Source organism: Corapipo altera, unplaced genomic scaffold (assembly GCF_003945725.1).
Source record: "Corapipo altera isolate COAL_440 unplaced genomic scaffold, ASM394572v1 60935, whole genome shotgun sequence".
Lineage (NCBI taxonomy): Eukaryota > Metazoa > Chordata > Aves > Passeriformes > Pipridae > Corapipo > Corapipo altera.
The window spans coordinates 826,834-845,400 of record NW_020885003.1 but is presented as its reverse complement, the minus strand read 5'-3'; the positions used below and the strand labels follow the sequence as shown (position 1 = coordinate 845,400).

General features: G+C 39.0%; 1 long non-coding RNA gene across 2 annotated transcripts; it reads left to right on the top strand.

Annotated features, from left to right (window-relative positions):
- The first annotated feature begins 126 nt into the window (after positions 1-126).
- On the top strand, positions 127-14,355 carry LOC113958712. 2 transcript variants are annotated; one of them, XR_003531585.1, is made up of 2 exons: positions 127-400; positions 13,045-14,355. It is a non-coding gene; the product is annotated as an uncharacterized LOC113958712 (long non-coding RNA). The 2 variants fall into 2 exon arrangements; XR_003531586.1 differs by having other exon boundaries at positions 127-422.
- The last annotated feature ends 4,212 nt before the right edge of the window (positions 14,356-18,567 follow it).

Here is an 18,567-nt window from a genome sequence, read left to right as displayed (position 1 = left end):
GGGAAGAGGCTGAAGCTCAGTTTCCTTTGGATCATCCAGTAGCTGCCAGATGCTGTGGGGCTTTCTGTTACCAGTGACCTCAACGGTATTTGAAGCTGTAATTTCACACCAGCAAAGTCCTGTCACAGCAAGGTCCTGGGCTGTTTTGGGATGATGTGGTATTGTTCAGTGGTCAGCAATGAGGGAACCACGTGAAGCCTCTTGTTTCATCAGTGCCACATCAGTGGAGTATCCCAATGTTGCTCATTATAATACCAGCCTGGACTTCTCACTGATCAGCACTTTGGGACTTAGGGTGGGTATCAGACAAGTTCACCTGGTAGATGACATACCTTTGCAGCCTCTCCTGATGGCAAATGTGGAACTGATTCTGAGCACTCTCGGGAGAAATGCCTGGAAGGTGAGGCAAGACATCTTCTACTGTAAGTGGCATTTGCTGTGAAAAGCGCCATGAAATATCTGTCTTTGCATGCTGTAATCAATCTGGCATGTTGTCCAACACTGATCATCACTATAGTTAGAGAGCTGATCTATTTTGGGTCTAAAATGGCTAAGAGATGTAGAATTTCATCCATTTGTAGGCTGGCCAGATACTACAGTGATACAGGCATTGAAAATGACTGTGGTAAATCAAGTAACTAAACAGAGGTAGGCAGACAGATATGTGGATTTTGAAATGCAAAACATTACGCCTATCTGTTTTGATCAAATTACACATTCTGCAGCATAGAATCTGGCATGCTTATATGTAAGGCACCATGTGCATTTATGGTTCTGTGTAAGTAATACACTTCAGACAAAGACCACTAACTAACCAATTGAAACAAAGAGAAGTCACACAAAGATTATGGCATAAGTACTGTTCTATTCCTTTTTTAAAAAATTTAAAACCCAGGAGACAGAATATCTTGTATTAATTGTGGAATAACACCTCTGTATATTACTTTTTTGGGTTTTTTGTTTGTTAGCAGTACAGACTATACTATAGCAAACTGTTTGGTGTTCTTAACAAATGCAATCAGTCTGATCACATTAAATGGGAAGGTTCCTGTAAAAACTGTCCTGCTTATGAATTTGAAAACTATGCTTTTAATAATTTAAATATCATCTATCAATACTGTGATGTCCCACTGAATAATTAAGAAGCATGTTAGGTTCGTGTTATCACATTTTAAAAGCAGTATTTGCATTTTGAAGGCACCCTTTCCAATCAAGTTTCCATAAACAATCTGATTAAGATAAATTAATCCCTAATTTGAAGTTTTGTGCTGAGAAGTAAGTGCAACTAGTTTGCAGCTTAATTTAAAGTTGGGATTATATCTAGATAACCACTGGTTCAGCTAAACCACTTTTGAGACCGGAAAATGTGGTACCCGCTTTGGGCTTTTCATTTCCAACAGAGGACATGGTGAAGGGGGACAAGAGAGCATAGCAGAATACTGCTGCCTTCTAGCAGTCTTGGGTAGAATAGTCTTCATGGAACCTCTTCTACCAACCTGTCTACCTCAAAACCAGGAGCTTCTGACACTAGAGACTAAGGAACAGCTGAAAAGACAGTTCTCCCTTCTCCTTCCTTGATTTTCCCTACAGTGTCAGTCAGGCAAGACTTCTGATCCACACATCACTCATTCCTGACATCAAAATCAGATCAGTTTAGCCCTCATGCTTACAAATATTTACACACAGCCACATTCTGTCCTTGTTCATAGAATCACTGATGAGAAGCTTGCCAATACCCCACTTTTTAGCTGGCGCCTTTCAGACTCACAGGGACAATCACAGAGAAGGTAGCCAGATGTTTCTCTGCTCCATCCTGTTCCCAAACCTGATGCTCTGCAGTTCAGTGTCTCACTCACAAGGTACATGTGCATGCTTCCTACAAGGCAAACTGTTTACCACCTGTTCTCTGTGGTTACTCTTTGTGCTTTTGATTCTTCCCCAGGTGATTCAGTTCCTGTTTGGTGTCAGTTCTCCACTTGTACAACTTTGCCTCTTCCTCCTAATGGCTTGTACTATTTCTTGTCTTCTATATTGTATCTTTTTTCTCCTCATCTCATGCCTGTTCTACTTCTTTGTTACCTTTCTCTCAACAAGATTACCACCTAGTATTTCTCTTCTAGTCTTTCTCTCATTATAACTTCTTCCTCCAGTGGCAAGTTTGAGAACTTATAAAAGCAGGATGATGGGAAGAATACAAAGAAAGAACTGTGGAATCCTAAAAAGGAATAAGTTAACAAATTAAAAAAAAACAAAACAAAACAAAAACAAAAACAAAAAACCAACCAACCAACCAACCAACCAAACAAAAAAAAACACAGGAAGGAAAGCATCACATGTACTTGCCAGTTGGCGGCCATATCCAAGATCAAAGGCTTGTGCTTATTGCACTCACTAAACACAAATCTTGCATATTTCCAAAGCTCAAAGCAAACCCCTGAGCCCATTACAGTGACTTAGGCTGAGACTTAGGTTTCAGAAACCCTGATTTCTGAAAATTTGTCCTCTCTGTCAAAAAGAAAACATTTGACTCATTGAGACTGGTAGAAATCTCTTTTCTAGTTAAAGTGCAAAAATCTCCCAAAATTTAAATCTCCCTAATGACAATATGCTTTCTGATTGTCTCCAGAGGCCTTGAGACAAATGAAAAAAATACTTAGGGACCATTTCTGATTAGTTTTTCATCCATTGTAAAAACAGTCTCTTATCTTTTTCCCCATTATCTGTTAGCTGATCCGTGGTAAAGAGTCTCCAAAGACACTTCATTTGGTACAAAAGGAAGTGACATATTAAAAAAAAAAAAGTTATAGGAAAATTAATGCAGTACCTGGAAATTTTGCTTGACAAGGTTTCCTAAAAGCTGTGGGCCATAGCAAATGAAAATACAGCTCCTTCTGGTCTATCTTTTTCTGATTTGCAGCTCATCATTGTACTGAGACTAGAGCATGAGATACTGTTATGATGTAGAGTGGCTGTCCTTGAACCTTATTGCACATAGTAAATTCATAACTGTGTAAGATTACCTTGTTTGAGGATAAGAATTTAAATAGTCAGAATAGCAGAGATCAAAATTTAACCTAGGGTGGAAATTAATGTGGGGGAAAGACAAGAAGATTTCTCCTATTACTTACTGCTGCAGTCAGTATAAAATCAGTGGTTTCTACCTTGCCATTTGTGATTTTTCTGATGCCACCTAGATTGTCAGAGGTTATTGCTTTAAAAAAGTGTCTAATCTGCACCTGCATTATTCATTTGTTCTTGTTGACTTTACAGAAGTTTATTTCACATACACTTATCATCGCTGGGCTTCGCGAACGAAGATTTGGGAAGGCTCTATCCACACTTGTTACAGGCACGCTGGTGGCTTATGAGGCCAATACGAGACAGACATATCCGATTGCAAAAGGCACAGCAGAAAGACTCCTTAGATGGTATATTCTGCAAGACATGGTTCTTTCTGCGTTGACTTTTCTCCTCAAGAGTGATCTTGCGTGTGTTCTCAAAGGAGACGGCAGCGTAATAGATGGCGTGTCTCCAGGTCTCCCAATTGGAGGCCAGAGTAGACCAGTTATGGTGATCAATATGACCAAGGCTGAGATGTTGTTTCAGGGAGTCCTTGTATCTTTTCTTCGAGGCTCCTCTCTTGCAGCAGCCGGTGGCAAGTTCACCATAGAGCAAGATCTTGGGGAGGTGGTGGTCCTTCATCCTTGAGACGTACCCTGCCCATCGCAGCTGTGTTCTCAGCAACATGGCCTCAATACTTGTGACTGCTGCTTGCTCTAGAACAGATGTATTGGTCACAAAATCTGACCAGTGGATGTTAAGGATTGTACGGAGGCAGTGTTGATGGAAGCGTTCTAGGAGACGCAGGTGGTGGCGGTAGATGACCCATGATTCGGACCCATATAAGAGAGTAGACAGCACTATGGCTCTGTAAACACTGATCTTTGTACTTTTCTTCAAGTGTTTATTACGCCATACTCTTTTGTGGAGTTTTCCAAAAGCACTATATGCCTTTGCTAACCTGTTGTCTATCTCTCTGTCAATCTTACCATCTGAGGAGATGAGGTTACCTAGGTAATTAAACTGCTGGACTGATTTAAGCTCTGATTGGCCAATGGTGATGTGGGGATGATGGAAGACTTCCTGAGGTGCAGGTTGATAGAGAACTTCTGTCTTCTTTAAGCTGACTTCCAGCCCAAAGAGCTCAGCAGCATCTGCAAAGCAGGATGTTAAACGCTGCAGAACTGCTTCTGTGTGGGCGACAAGGGCAGCGTCATCAGCACAAAGCAGCTCCCAGACAAGATGGTTTAAGGTCTTAGTGTGGACCTTCAGACGCCTTAGGTTGAATAGGCTTCCATCAGTACGATATTGAATGTAGATATGGTATTTGTTCTCAGACAACTGCAAGAGAAGTGTAGGGAACAGAACAAAGGTCTTTATGTAACCTTTGTTGACCTCACCAAGGCTTTTGATACTGTGAGCAGAAAAGGCCTGTGGTGGATTTTGGAACTTTTAGGTTGTCCCCCCAGGTTCCTTAAAATGATCATCTCACTCCATGAGGATCAACACGGCCAAGTCAAATACCGTAACACACTTCCTGAGCCCTTTTTAATTAAGAATGGTGTGAAATAAGGCTGCGTTCTCGCTCCAACCCTATTCACAGTCTTTTTTAGCATGATGCTCCAAAGGGCCATGGCAGACCTCGATGATCAGCACATACACTTATAGATGTGAGCAAATGTGTTCCAATTGTAATATCGATTGGGAGGCATTTTAAGAACCACTCAGCATGTATTCCACTAAGTTGGTAGCAGCAATCTGTACACAAAGTGCATCTCACTGCCTAACTTCAACAATCCCACTTTTACCCACAGCTTTCCTAGTGGGGAGCAGACATCTGCAGACATATTTGAGTACCTATAAAACTGTAACCATGGGCACAGACAAATCTGTCTTTCTTCTTCTTAAAAGGTAGCCAGCAGTGATTACTGCTTATCTCAAACTGCTGCAGTTAAACTTTATTTTTTTTTCTATGATGGTACAATCTGAGTACAGAAACAGGAGTGTGGTGGTGTTTGTGCCTGCAAGCCACTGAAGTATCAGAACAGTCCTCACCCTGGCCCCAAGACAATCACACCTGCATCTTTCTATAACATGCAAAGAATTTTCCCAAGCCATAATGAGTGAATGTATCTTGTATTTTTTTTCCTCTTCATTACATCTCATTGTCCTTTTGGTCTACATTTTGCATGCAGTACTTTCAACACCATCTAGAAAGAGAAATGTTATTTACCATTAGGAAAGGAAATGACTGTATGTTTAGGGCATACTGAAGTATGTGATCAGATGCAAGGGAGGTATGTATGCTTCAAAGTTGCTTTAGCTGGAAGCAGGTAGAATTACAGAAACTACAGGGCAAAATGGCTAGTATGACCTTTGAGAACCATGTGTAATGTTACACTATCAGGAAGGAATATAATGTTTATAGACAAATGGAAGAAGAATTCTACCATGGCCTGTTGCTGAGACAGTTGCCAAACAGGCTGAGTAAAATCTACCCACAAAAAAAGCATGAGATCATGCAGCCATAGGTTAGCCTGAACGACTGTATCCCAATTATAGCATAATTATATGAGAGGCATTACATCAACTAAGAACTGCCTCAGTACAGCACGAGCTTGTTGCTAATACAGATCACATTCCAGATCCACTTTAGTCTGTGGCACACAGCCAAGTGGAAGAGTATCTGCTATGAGCTCATCATCCTGGGGGAGAGGGGTAGGGCTGCAGGAAGCAAAATATATTGAACAGCAGTGCTGACCGGGTGTACCTCCTTCTCACTCAGTGGGTGGCTCACTGTGGTTTAAGGTCTGCTCCCATCTCCAAGGATTTCTACAAATGTGTTAATGAAAGTGTTTGCAATTACATTCTGCCTCCAGCTTTCCTTCACTTATCTATCTTTTTCTCTCTGAAATTAACTCTTCTGTGGCTACTCAGTACTTATATAACCCTTCACATTATTGTCTTGCAATGGCCATGACTATGGATTGTTTATTAATCTCAGAATATCTAGAAGTGCTTCTGGGGCACCTAATTCTCAACTGCCCAAGGCTTTCCTCTTTCTCCTCTTTACAGTGCCTTCTGAAAGCAAGAAATATGCACCCCTCTACACCTCAGCAGGTAGAATCCACTGAGACAAATGAGAGATCTGTTTATTTATCCTAGTCAGCTGCAAAGGAGTCCATTACAGCTTCAGTTTTCAGGGAATTGCAACTGAGGAAGCCTTGCCATATGTACAGTTGTCTTCTCTTTTCCTCCACCTTCAGCTTATCTGTCACTGACTATGTAGGTAAACATAACTAATTTGCTGCAGCTTACAGTGACATCCACTTCACTTTTAAGTCTTTTTTTTTTCTTTTTTTTGTGATGTGCTGCAGAATATTGCACCATTGCTTACTGCAGTATTAATCATTCTTGTTCTCAGGCAGCATATCCTGAAAGTTCTGTCCCACACCACGTGGTTGCTGAGGAAATTGCAGTTACTTCCATGTGAAAAGCTTGGCATCTAGATCCAGGAGCCTAACCAGAGTGTTAGCTCCCACTGAATCCCCCAGGAGTCTTGAAGAAACCTTTTCAGAGTTGAGACTTTGGAATCAGTGAAGTGATACCTTGTGCTTAAGCTGAAAAATACCTTTGCAATCCAAAATTTAGACAAACTCTCACACTCTTCCTATGAGTTTGCATTTTGTGGGATTCATTAAAACTTTGTATTTAGACAAGCACTTACTTTGTTTGGTTTTGTAAAAGCAGCTGTGCTTTCAGCCACTGTTTGAACCTAGGTGAATAACGCCCTGTTTTATCAATTAGAAAAATTACTCCTCTGCTTTATCTGTCATTTTTGCTGTTAGGTCCTTATGTGAGACACCTGTCATCCTGTTTCTTTCACTCATGCACAGACCTATGATAAAAGGAGTAGCTAATAACACCATGGCCTTGCATTTCCTGGTTTTGATTCTTCACTCGGTACCAAAAAAAGTATTTATATCTTTAAGTGGCTGCTGTTATCTCTGGATTCTTGGATTTACTCATCCCCTGTATATCACAGAACTTGAGTTAAAGGGGGAATCAGCCAACCTTGGAGCCATATTAGTTCTTTGCCCAGGATGGATCAGCATTACTGCTGACCTTAAACTACACCAAGTTTCAGTGGCTGCTGCCCAGCTTTCCAAGCTGCAGAGAATTGCTGTAATGCTGCAAACATGAGCATTTCTTGTGGTGTGCCTTCCATCCAGAAAGCAGTCAGGAGATAAGTGAAATTACCCATTACCAGGCATGTAGAAAACTGAGCAGTCAGGGACAGAACCAGTACCTTAAATTTAATTTGCACTGGACTACCTACAAAAAATTTCTGGTTTATTAAGCTATATCATTCCCTGCGCTTTGCCACCATTACTCACAGCTGACCTCACTGACCACTTAGAAAGAGTTCTGGGTCAGAAATAATTCTGCTCTATTATATTTTATGCATCATCACTTTCTCTTGCTTTTGTAATGTTAGGGGTCTTTTACCAACATGAATCCCCATGAGAAGCAGTAAAGGGAAAGACAATACCGAACTGTGCTAGGGCAGATCCTGTCAACATCATAATCTGCCCCGGAGAAGTGCAAGACCCGCCCGCAGTACAGCAAAGAAATACTTTGCTTTCATTATAGGTGATAGTGTTTGTTCAATTAAATTAAGGCACACAATAGTTCTGTCTAAATCAGAGCTTTCATCTGTGTTTGCACAGGCAAGGGGAAACCTCAACCCTTTCACCACATCCAAGAACTACGCATTCAAGCAGAATGTCCCAAAAGCAAACATTCTCAAAAGGGAAACCAGAATTTAATCCTGTTAAAACCTTCAAGTTTCAATGCAATCTGTTTTGTGGTCCCATTGTTTCTGCAGAAATTTCTCCAATACGCAGTCTAGACAGTAGCCTTGACAGACTTATCTTTTATTAATAGAAGACATGGAGAGAACAGGAAGAGAAATGATCTGGCTGTTGCAGATTTCATTGTACACCTACTCACTTTTCATTGCTGTTTTGCTGACATCAATGTGTTTTGTTCTTTTGCACCTATTATCCATCACCATATGTCCTCTGTTCACACACATGACCCTCAGGGAGTCAAACAGCAAAGTATTCTAAATATCAGATATTCAGATTTCCAAACGGTCCTGTCCCTTGCATCATCCGCATACTTACTATGTGTATGTACTAACAACAAAACAGAAGCAGGTTTTTATTCAAGTTTTAGAACTCTTTTCCACAGACCATGGGGACACGGGGCTTTGGATCACTGTCTTTGTTCAATCTGAGCATATGGTGTCAGTCCTGCACAGTGTTGATGTAGACAGTACCCAGATTGCACAATTCAGAATCTAAAAACTTTCACTGCCGTCTCTTTATTGCTGGGGAGAGGAGAAGGGGAGCATTTTCATGCCACAGGCCAAACCGTGTCCCAAAATCTGTCTGTCCTCCCCCTCCTTCCTCCGCTGACCAAGGACTAACTCTGCAGAGCAAAGCTGAGGAACAGCAAGAACAGGACTCTGAGCTGAGCAGGAGGAACACACCTTGGCAAGGCACCAGCAGCCTGCAATTGTCCAAGTGCCATGTCCTCCTGTCTACCTCAAGGCACTCCTGCACCAAGCAGAAGGAAATGGAGGAAAAGCAAGGAGGTACATTCCTCTGTGACTGTGGGAATGCTTCCTACCTTAATGGGGTAGGAAGCCTGGAGCTGTTTCAAGTCTCCGCTGCTTTAACTGGATGCATCATGCACCCAGAATCTTCTCGTTGGTCTGGTTCCTAGGCTTAAAAAATCCCAGCTCTGCTGGTAGCCATGACTTCAAGCAGAGAAGTGATATTTTTGAAACAGAAGGCAAGGAGATTCCAAGGGAAAAACAGGATGCCTGATTGTGCACCTCAAGGAGACATTGAGTAATGCCTGCAAACCTCCGCTCACTGCTGAGAGAAACAACTGTGGACATGAGTGGAAGGTGGGGAAACAACTGGAAACACCAAAGAGAGAGGAATATAAATAAATTTGTATTCTTCCACTGTACGTCACACTAGAAATTACTTTCCAATTGCAGGCATTAGAGAATCAGGAAATTCAACCTTCACTCCCTTTTAACATCTTACACTTTGGCAGCCCACAGCAGTTCATTTGGCAGGCATGTGCACCAAATGTGCCTTTCAGTCTTGTAACAGATGGAGTACATTACACACAGGACTGCATACCTCACGTACAATATCAAACTCTTAAACTAGGAAAGGACATCCAACAGATCCCACTGACCACAAAATTGCTTCCATATTGTTGAAGAGAAGAATTCCATAAATGAGTTAGAAGGAAATATTCCCTCTGCATGGTAAATAAATGTGCCTGACTGTGCAGCTTCTGGTTTCATAGGTGTAAGCAATTTATTCTTGCATTCATATTTTACTTTGAATGCATCCCACATGAAATCTAGACCCAAATAATTAAATATGCTCTAATCTCTTTATATTTATGGTATAATTCTTTCAGAAAGAATGAGTACCACAACATTTGGCTAGCTGCTTGGGTTTAGTGGCTTTTTTGTTTTATAGTTATAAATACCAGAATAAAAGATTAGCCACACAGAATTGTCAGGGACCATAGGCTTTTGATTAATTTACAGATTAAAAAGTTTACTTAATTCACAGATCACATATAAAGATACTGTAATTTCAGGTACAATTTACAGAATATTTTCAGAAATGCTCCTAGCAGACTGTTGTTTTCTAAGTGCCCACAGCAGATTAGTTGACACCTTTTAAAACATAGCAGCTACCAGGTGCATGTCTAATGCCAATGAAGAAAGAACAACCAGTGGGCAGAATGAGAAAAATAACAGAAGGACAAAATTTCAAAATATAAACACTGATGGCTTTATTATTTATATACTAAGAAACCGAAGGATGGATTCACAGAACTGTGAATCACACAGTTAGAAACTATCAGTGAGTGTTTAATGTATATTAAATATATCTGCTAAATTATACAGAATATTATATAACTTACATTAAACACTCATGGGTAGTTTCTAATTTGTGGTGTGATTTGAAGTGAGATAATCACTTCCTCTGCAATTTCAGAATCTGTCAGGTGGGGATAAAAATATTTGTTGATATCACTGGTCAAGCCTGAGGGCACCCTGGTATTTGAACAGCAGCCATTCGTGTGTATAGTTTTACAGTTTTTATCACTGAATTATGGATGGTTCTGTCAGTACTTCAGCAACACCAATATAAGGCATGGACAGAAAATCCTCTCTTATTCACTGCAGAGCTGTATTTGAGAAACAGACTATGAGTCCACTTGTTCCTCTGTGATCAACATCATCTCATCTAGAGTAGGTTCAGCTGCAGACACAAAGCGATTCAGTGTAAAATGTATGCTGCATGTTAGCTGTTGCTCAGAGTGGCTTATCAGAGATCATACGAGATGTTTTCCCCTTTCCTGATAAATCTAGGTAAAAGTTCTTCAAATTTTTACACAAGTATATATAATTAGCTGCTTGTTGATATACATCCTGGTATTAAATACATCTGGTACACAGCAAAACATAACACTTATTTGTGGACATAACGATGCATAGTTTGGTCTGTCTGAACCCAATTATCTGGAGAAGTGCATATCCAATGAGAGAGTAAATATCCATACATGAACAGGCTTGCAATACAGAAAGGTTCAAAAAGTAAATGACTCTATTTGTTCTCATCCTATGGAAGGTAACCATATTAGGTCTACAAGAAAACCTCTAGAAAGAAATACTTTTTTCAGAAAGTTCATTTCCTGCTACCACAGGTTAAATTGAGCAAAGCAGAGGTACAAAGATAGTGTTCAATGAATTCTTACATTTCAACAACTTATCCAGACCACAGAGACAAGATAACAGGCAAGGGTAGAGACCAGCTCCTAATTCCTGGAAAGAGAGTAAGAATTTGCAAAGACAAATACTCCTGTGTTCAGCCAAGCCTTATCTCTTTGATCCAAGTACAAATGGATTTTGTTGTGGGGAAGACAAGTGCCAATAAAGCAAGTACACAAATTTCTGTAAGATAAAAAATGCTGTTTACATCAGTATGTGGATGTATTACTTCAGTATAAATATATAACAAATAATTTCAGGCATAAAAATTCAATCCTGTTCAAGAACTCAGTTGTACCTATAAAATAAGTTTAATCAGAGCAGGCAAAAAAAAGAGGAGTAAGAAGCACAGCAGGCTGACTGTGACCAGTCTAAGCCTTCTCCTCTCACACAGACACACGTAAATCTCTTTGGTTCTGCTGTGCTGTTGAATCTAGACAAAGAAAGTATTGTACCCCACAGTCCTAGACCACTCTCCAGGGCTCTTGACTGTGGAGTGGCATTGGTAAAGGACTGGGGCTTCATGGGGATTTTATAATATTTATAATGATAATATGAACAAAGGCACTGATGCCAAGGTACTCCGCAGACAGAGACAGAGCTGTGCTTCCAGAAGAAATGCCACACCAGATAAATTACCTAGCCTGGGTTGCCTGAGCTCTTTGTGTCCAGTGGATGTACGCACACATTTAGGTTATCTGATCTTCATTCACTATTTATGTGCAAGACATCAGTCAGTTTAAGCAATGCCACTCTGATGTACTCAGAGGTGAGCTAAGCATATTGATTTCCTTATGCATTAGATCCAACTCCAGAAATAAAAGGATAAATATGTGAGAAATATATAGATATAGATACAAATATATAGATATAGAGATATAGATACATATATGGGACTTGTCTGTATAGTTCAGGACTTGCTCTGCCTAAAACCATGACTTGGTAAGATGTAAGGCAGGTCCTCTAAGAAGGCATAGGATACCGTGTTGTGCATGTGCCCTGCTGAATACTCCAACCTGTGGATATTTACAAAGTTAGCTGACATAAGTCACAGATTAGAAAGTGGTGACTCTCTGCTATCATCTACCAAGCAACAGTGGCAAGAAAGGCAATGTGTCCCCTTCAGCAGTGGCTGTTCACAGCCAGAACTTGGATTTGACCTCATCTGAATTTGGAGTGCTAAAAGCTGGGGTACAGGACTGTCTCTTACAAGATTTCTGATGGAAACTGCTGCATCTAGATCAGATAAAATCAAAAGAGAACCTGAGTAAGAGCTCAGATAGCCACACTCCCATTATTTGACCTATCTTAGAACACTGGGTATGATTTGCAGGTAAACATGTAGGTATCCCCTTAAAATATCTCAAAGAAATGTACACATAATAAAGCACACCTTTTCAATATATATTCTCCTGACTTTTGTTTTGGATACACTAAACACAAACCTACAATGTGGATTTGCTGTTGGATTATTAGTGGGATATAAACTGAAACCTAACCACTGAAACAGCAAGCATCTTAAAAAAACCCAAGACCAAAACCAAGCCAAACCATAGGGAAAAAACCCCAACATTAAGAAAACAGCAATGAGTTTAGCTATTTTTTACTCACAGTTACCAAAGCCGTGAAAAATAGTAATTAAATACCTGTGCTTACACCCAAAGGCATGAACATAGTGTAAACATTTTTGTTTATATATTGTGAGGGTCTCAACCTTCACCCAGAAAGAAGATTATTGAGACTATTTTTATTGTTTGAAGTTTGAACTAGATCATATCAGATTGCCATCTGCTTTCTTTGCAGTCTCTATCTCACTCCTTTTACTCTCCCTTCCATTTTATTTAAAACACATTTTTAATACAGGTCCCATCAACGTAGCATTCTCAAAGAACATTTCTCATGTTATAGAAGCTTTCCACATGGGTGAAGGCAATGAAAAATTAATTTATTTCCAGTTTTGGAGCAATTCACAGAAACCTGCGTTGTGATGGGTTAGCAAAAACAAATAATTTTAGTTGTCCAGGCTCTAGACAGGTTATATCTTGGCAGTCTTCTCTTTCATCTTGCCAGATTTTTGATAGAATTGGTATTTGTATTTTTGACAGCTAAATACAGTGCTGCTTGGAGCTATTATTCCACTGCAACACTGCTTCATCCTCTACTATCTGCTCAGCCATCCTCCATCTGATGTGGCTAAGGATTTTAAGACCAAATGCAGCTGCTTCAACAGGTGATCACTGCAGTTCACAAACTAGAATACTACTTGAACATGGACCAGAGTTTATTCTGCTGCTGTAATGGGCTGGAAACAGTAATGGCCCAAGTGACTTCACTGGTGAGTATCCAGATGTTCACTGTAAAGGTGGTGATCTCCAGGAGGGGACTGGGAAAGAGTGGGTGACACTATGCCTTCAACACTGGGACAACACTGTTGCTTCAGCCTCCCTATGGAAAAGTATGATTGTCTAAAAAAGTCAACTATTCAATTGAACTCTACTTCCACTTAACAATAATACCTTATTACACATTACCAACTATTTTTATGCTTCTTTATCTCATTTACAAGACCTTTGCTGGTTTCCCAATTGGTTAAGAAAATCATATTGCTTCAATAGCCAAGGTAGCTACTTTCCATCTAAGTCTGGTCCTGGTCCTAGGACACAGATTTCGAGTTTAGACATCTCTGCTGTTATCCACACCTTGCTCACCTTGTTGTACTGCAGTGTGACCTTAATGATGTTTCCTCTTTCAAACTTGGAAAAGTGAAAATGGATTTGATTTTCAGTCATAGCATTTCCTTGACACTCCTTGACCTTAATAAATTGTCTGTGGGACTCTAAATGACATTTAACAGCCTAATCTCTGACCTGAATAATGTGAGAGCTGCCTGTTTGGAAAAATTACTTTTTTTTCATGGGATACTGTTATTGCATCTGCCAAAGGTGCTACTCCGTGCGGAGCCCTGAAAAATGCAAGAAAGGAAACTATGGTGGATGTCTTATTCCATGACTTAAGTTCCAGGACACCCCCATATTTAAAAAAAATACCTGGGATTTTTTAGACCACTGCAATGAATATTGTTAGACACCAAATTAAATCTTGTTGAACCTGGTTCAGCCATTTCCCCTCAATGAAGAGGCAAAGCAATCCTTTTCCTATAGGTAAAAGGAATTTGATGTGTTTTTATTTGAAGCTTGCATGGATGCTGGGCACTTCAGTTAGAAAAGGAGTGAGATGCTGATAGAGGAAGACCAAAAAAAATTAGATTTGCTTGTGGCGCAGAAATAGGTACAAAACCAGGCTTAGCCCTAAACCAAAAGACAGTGGGGAGGATATTACTTGATTACTCCTCTGCTCGAAAAAAATAAACCCAGATTATCTGTGTTATTGCAAGTAAATAAACCCGAAAAAACTAACTCAGCTCACTGCTTGGTCTCATTTCCTCACTGGAATACCCTAAAAAGCCCCAAATGGTTTCTAGACGCTTGGACCCAAAGGAAGGCAATTAACTGTGCTACGTCTTTTGTGAAGAAAGAGAATTTGTGTGGGTAGATCTATTCCCTGCTGTTCTACATTTGTTCATGTTTCCGATGGGTGTATTCTGGTTAATTAAACTTTACATAATTTGTTATTTAAATAATTGCTAAATTATTTAATTCTGAAGTTATTGTGAAGTCTAGTTCTGGAAACAGGTGGAAAAAAGAAACAGCATAACTGCCCACGAAACAGTTTAAGTCAAGTATTTTACTTGTCTCCCATTCTCTTCATCTTTTTTTCCCCACCTCTCAGAAGATGGGTGGTATTCCATAACTTGACCCCAATTATACATTTGCTCCAATTATCTGACCTTTCCTCTCTCTTGCTATAACCAACATCTTACTCACAGTACTGCTAGCGCTTAATATTTGTCTCTACTGGCACTCAGGTTCAGGAAGATTTTGCCTAAAGAAAGGCAGAGGTGAAATGAACAAGAGAGCACATTCTATAGTCCACCCAGAAGACCAAAAGCTTTCTCTCTTCAATACACCTCCCCAAGAGCCTGTTTTGTAAATACATCCAGCATCCAAATTTAGAGAAAAAAATAAATCAAGCATAATTAAAAGAACTTTACAGAAAAAGCTTGAAAGTTATCTTAGCTTTCTTAACTTTCCTTTATTGACTCCTACATGACCTGTATCAAACTAAAGATCTTTCTTTAAAAATAAATATATTTGTCATTATCAAAATGATACTTTGATTCCTCTCTATTCACCATTCTTATCTCCACACATGGTGGGTTGGCCACCTGTTTAGTGTCAGCAAAAGAGCCTCTTTTTCTCTTATGGGGGAGAGAGCCAAGGATATAATTACTATATATAGCGCATGGAACACAATTGTCTTATACTTTCCAGTTTTTATTTTTCATGATAGGCTCTATATCTTATTCTTCTGGGTAATTTCATGGTTTGTGCATTTGAAGGCAGAAATGAAACTAGAATTCCATCACAGGTGTTGTTGACTGATAAAGATAGAGAATAAAGTCTATTTTTAGAGCTAGCTAGCTAATAAGTAATTTAATTGTTTATCACTAATGTTCCTAGATTCAGATGTTCTGATAATTGCAATGGATAGTCTGAAGTGGAAGAAACAGATGCCATAAATGACAAGACATAAAATGTTTTGCTGATGTACCTAAAGTTTTATTTCAATATACTGTATCTACTTAGAGGAAAAAGAAAAAAAAAACACAGACAACTTAAAATTTCAAAAATTAAGCTTTTCTTCAAAAACTTCTGTTATAAATGGAATTAAGTTTTATCCAAAATACCATTTAAATCACTTGATCTTTAACAGTAATAAATGCAAGAAAAAGACTTTGAAAACACAAGCCCCATAGAAAATATGTAACATTTGGGGAAATTTCACCGTGAACTTTTAGCTATGTCTATCTCCTCATCTTGTTCACATCTACTCTTTGTTCAAGTTGAATCACTAAAGTTGTCTCTGGATGTTGTCTGGTCCAAGCTCTTACCCAAAGCAGAACTAGCCTCCAAGCAGCCTTCAAGTTGAATTAGTTTGCTCAGTGTCTGCCCTATGCCATGAAATTTCAAGGGATAAACACATCTTCTTGGGGTACCTGCGCTGGTATTTAATCACTCTCACAGTTAACAATTTTTTGCTTAGAGTTACAATCTCTTTTGCTGCAGGTTGGGACTGCTGTTCTTTGCCCTACAGGTACACACCCCTGAGAGCAGCATGGTTTCATCTTCTACACAGCCCTCATTTTGCAGCTCTAGACTACCACAAGATTCCCCTCTAGTCTTCTGAAAATTAAGCCAGACAAAACCATTGCCCTCAGTCATGAAATATATTCAGAGGTTTTCTGATGAGCAGGATAAATGTAGATGTCCAAACCTAAGATCATAAACCCTTAAACCATGAAATATGCAAGCCCTGTTATTTCAAAAGATCCTCTAACCCAAGCCTCCAACCCTCACATAAAGTTAGTTCCAAAATAGCCTGGGATTAGAAACTAAATCAAGCACTGGACTTCACACTGGTTTGATGATGACATTGTTGCTATTGTTATTCTGAAATGCTATTTTACTCTGCACAAACACTAGTAATTGGAGACTGATTTTTGCTAACAATAAAGTTATTCACTTTTTGCACAAATAATTTCTACAAGTAACTGAGAAACAGAGGAAAACTAATTCTTTGTTTCTTTTTTACATTGGCACTGGATTTTTCTTACTAAACAGAGTTTTTATGTAGTCTATTTAAACATGTTGTTACTAGTCTTCCAAACAAGTAATGCCCTTTAACTTGCTTTACGCTATCTTTTCTTAAGCATAAGCTACTTGTCTCCTAAGCAAGGTCTCTCAAACATTACATTCTAAAGAAAGGAAGATGATTTATTTTGTTTGTTATGACAGTTTTCAGGATCTAAAATGCTGTCTGAATGAGATCTTTTTCATGCAACGCTTTTTCAAAGTCTATCTAGGCAAAAACAGTGGCTTTGACAAAGTTTACAATAATGTAGGGATTGAACGCATAGTTTCATAGATCACCTGAAAAAGATTAAAGAGAATCAATAAACAGTTACTTCTATGATTCTGAAGCCAACCCAGATATTTCTGTTGGAAGAAAAGACAGCTACAAAATGAAGATTAGACAAGATTTTTGAAACAAAAGGTAAGTTCTATTCATGTTTACATCAACTGAAACTATGGGATTATTTGTCTCAATCTTTGGATAGCAAAAAAGTGAACAAGCAGTTGTTCACCTGTGCAGATAAAGCCTGGTTCACTGAAAGGCACATCAAGGAGAGAAAGGACAGTCTTTATGATAAACTTTTGTTTATCAGTCAGTATCTCCATTTCCATTTCTTGAAGTTTAACTTTTCAAGTCCTGCACTGTTATCACACTGCAACCACATGTCTAGAAATGCTGGTCAGTGTCATGTTAAAGACCTTGAGAAAAAAAAAAGAAAAAAAAAAACGAAAAACAAAAAACAAGGCTTTTGCTGGTATACATTAGTAAAGTTGCATTGCAGCTCTACCAGGAAAACCTGTTCGCTCAGCCAAACTCATGTAAACTATACTGGCAAAATCTTTCTGCTTGACCTCAGTCCCTTTTCCAAAATACTCTATACAGGAATGAAAACTACAGAAAACCAACTCATCTCCCAGGAGTTTGAAACTGCTGACAAGTCAGTCAGGCTACCACTGGCCAGAACCACCCAGCTACTGTGCTAGCCACACTTCTTCACAGTAGAACTAATTTACACCCTACTTAACACCAATGGCTGGGTATGCTCAGTGCCAACGCTCAGGGAACAACCCTAGTGGAAAACTTTTTCAAAAATTCATGTAAATTACAATAACAGTTATAGGTGCAGGGCAGGGGGGAAGCAGCCTGACTACGGGGGTAAATGAGCACAAAGTTGCATAAAAAATCAGAGTATAGAAGCATCTGCAGAACCCTGTGGAGCAGAAACAGGCATTTTCCACTCTTAAATGTAACTTGTCCATGAGAACAGTTTTGTTAGAAGAAATTCACTCAGATCAACTCTACAGCCTAGATAAAAACTGTGAATTCACAGACAAATTTAGTTTCCATGGATGTCAGTCCAGTCTATTTAACACTCACTAACAATTAGGAAAAAAAAATCCTAACATTTTTAAATATAATATTAAGCAAATTACTATGGTCATGATGAAAATAGACTACAAAGCCAAACAGCCTGAAAATCTTGCATTTGATCAACTCACAAAAAAATACCTAGCTGTATTTCAGTTTCAGCTTTTATAGAGGCGGCCATTACATACCTGCTTTTTCATATACCAGAACAATTTTTACATTTTCTGTCTAAAAAAGTGACAAAATATACTACAAAAATTGCTTACAATTCCTAAAAAGCCTAGGGAAACAACTAATTTTAACTTAATGACTGTTCCCAAATGTATAATGTTCTGCTCATGACAGAAATGTATTTCACTCAGTAGATCCTCTTTGAAGCACTCTGGTCATATATTGTTAAATAAATTGCTTCCTAATTAATCAATCAGCTTGGGAGAAAGTTCTACAAGAAACTCTATTCCAGTATGCTCAAATAATAAATTCAATCCCTTTTGTCTTCTTATATT